The sequence below is a fragment of the Triticum aestivum genome, chromosome 5B (genome assembly GCF_018294505.1).
Source record: "Triticum aestivum cultivar Chinese Spring chromosome 5B, IWGSC CS RefSeq v2.1, whole genome shotgun sequence".
NCBI classification, from domain to species: Eukaryota; Viridiplantae; Streptophyta; class Magnoliopsida; order Poales; family Poaceae; genus Triticum; species Triticum aestivum.
The window spans coordinates 574,123,168-574,126,010 of NC_057807.1; positions in this window are offsets into that span (position 1 = coordinate 574,123,168).

The window sequence follows — 2,843 nt, forward strand, 5'->3', positions numbered from 1 at the left end:
TGTCTCTCAAAACTAAATGAAATGAGCCATTATAATTATAATCGCTATATTCAGGCAAAGTACAACCTCTATTGCCAAGTAGAAATTGTAGGCTCGTCAACACCTCGCTCGCATTAGTCAATGCAGAGAATAAGTACATCATTTCAAGTATATTGAGTTCATTGCCCCCCCCCCCCCAACCCCAATATTGATGCAACCAATATGACTTCTCTTAGCATTTTCACCATGAGCTCTCGATGCCAAAAAGACCGGCCGACTTGAATTCGAGAGCAATGGAGCCTTGGCGAAACAGTGATCCTGAACCCTTGGCCAATGCATGAACAAATTGCCCTGTGCCTCTTCTTCACCCTGACAAATAATGTTCTCTTTCATCCAACATTTGGTGGATTGACGCAGATTAGTCGGTGCAGATGGGCGAATAAACATTTATTATTCTCCATTGTATGTGGATCTTCTAGGAGAATTGCTGAGATTTAAGTTGACATGTTTCACTAGAGGGGTGGTGTTTTACACGGTGGTGGTGCAAAAAACTTGAGTGCCAAGGCGCACCACAGTTGTAAAGATGATATGCAATTCGAGGCTTCATTGGGGCTAGGGGGCATTGCCCCCCTCCCCCCACTTATTTGTTTCGCAAGCGTAGGTGATATAGATAAATGCTGATTAGGTAGCCGTGCACAAGAGGTTTTATTGATTTGACCGACGCTAAATGTATCATTCTTTTTCTAGGCACCAAATAGATGTGCTCACACTAAAAAGAATTAATGTTTATATATGTGCACATTGCATTGTACATATCTTTAGTGCTCCTCGTGTTGCTTCACTCTCCCGTGTTTCGCGGGAAGATACCATTCATGTTTGCTTCACAACTAATATGTGTCATATGGAAATATGGGAGTTTGTCTTTCGCATGAGGCTTGAAATTTTCCTAAGACAATATAAATACATGTTGTTTACTTAATTTGAAACTAAGCATCCAAATCATGGATAAGTTTCACCGTTGTATTTCACGTGGCAATGTATTACGAACTTGACCCCTTTTGATATTTCTGGTGAAAAATTGACGTTATTTTGTGCTCCCTCTGTTTCTAAATATAAATCTTTTTTAGAGATTTCAATACGGACTACATATGAATGTATATAGATATATTTTAGAGTGCAGATTCACTCATTTTGCTTCATATGTAGTCCATATTGAAATATCTACAAAGACTTATATTTAGAAACAGGGTATTAGTTATGTATTGATGATACTATAACTCGACATAGCCGGTAGCATTCGCTAATTTGTGCGCTTCTACCTATGATCTCCCTCTCATTATTTATAGAAAAATGGATGTGTTAAATGCAACACAATTTGTCATAGTCGGGAGTGGGCATTACACCAAATGTTGCTTTTATACATCGGTTTTAAAATTTATAAACTAAGTTGCTGGAGTCGATTTTGTTAGAAAAAACTACCCCCTCGACAAGTAATCTCTACTCCTAATGTCTCAGTTGGTAGGTCGCGTTCCGGGTTTTATTTTCGTCCCACCTCACCCGGTCTTTTTTGATACTTCTTTGGTACTTCCTCCCACCTCCCATCCGTTTTATTTCGCTGGTTTTTTTCCGTCCCTCCCCCACCCCACCGGTTTAGTTTCGCGTCACCCTCTCACACAACGAAAAAAATCTTAACGGATCATAACTTTCCATGCTGGTGCAATTTATTTTTAGTAATGTCTTTATGTGAAAGAATCAATGTGACGCCCGGGTAATTAAGCTACAGTAACCCCCGCTAATGATGTCACGTCACCTCGGTTACTGTGGTTAGACTCGCGTTAGTTCGGAACCTAGTTCGAATTTCAAATTCAAAATCGAGCAAACAATAAAAGTTTTCAAATATTAAAATTTAAATGTTCCGAGTGAACCAAGTAATACATAGGTAATTATGGTGGAGAGACCAAACTTTGATAAAATGTTTAAAGGCCCTAAAACAATTAAAACAATAGTGAAAACAATTAAACAAATGCCTATTGAATTTATAAAATGCTAACACTATTTTATTATGGGTTAAGAATTAATCTCGTAGTAGTTTATTGGTAAATACAAATTAGGCACTAGTGGTAATTTTATAAAACTGAAAATAAAAGAAACTACAAATAAAAAGAAACAAGAAAACAATTAAATAAAAAGAAAATCAGAACCTAACTAAACAAAAAAAAAAGCCTGCCCCCCCACTAGGCCTCGGCCCAGCTGGCCATCGGGCCAGCCAGGTCGGCCTACCTGGCCCAGCCGACCGACCCGCCCCTGCCTTATCCCCACAGGGGGGAAACCCTAACCAGTCACCACCCTACTTCCCCTCTCTCCAAAAAATATCTGCCCCCTCTCTCCCCGATTGGATCGGGACCAGGGGAGGAGCTCGCCGCCCCCGCGCCAGGACGCCGCCGCCTTGCAGGACCGCCTCCCCGCCGGCCTGCTTCCGCGTCGACCCCGTCGTTCGCCCCGACACCGCACCATCTCCGGCGTCCCGAAGCCATCGCCCGTCTCCCCTCCGCCTCTCCCCGGCGCCCGTCATCGGCGCCGCCCGTCACCGCCGGACTGCCTCGTCCCCGCCTCTCCCTCGTGCAACTCCCTCCCCGAGTTGGACATCGTCGCCGTCGCCCCGCTACTCCGGCCCTTCCCCGAGCGCGCCTTTGCACATCTACAGGGCTATGTGAGCCCCCTTCTCTTCCCCTCTTCTTCCTTGGCGGATCCGCCATCGCGTCCGCACGCGCACACTCGCCGCCCGTGCTGCTCCCGCTCCCTGCACACCACGCCAGACCGCGCCCGCGGCTGACGCCGTCGGTGCTCTCTGCTGCGCCCGTGCG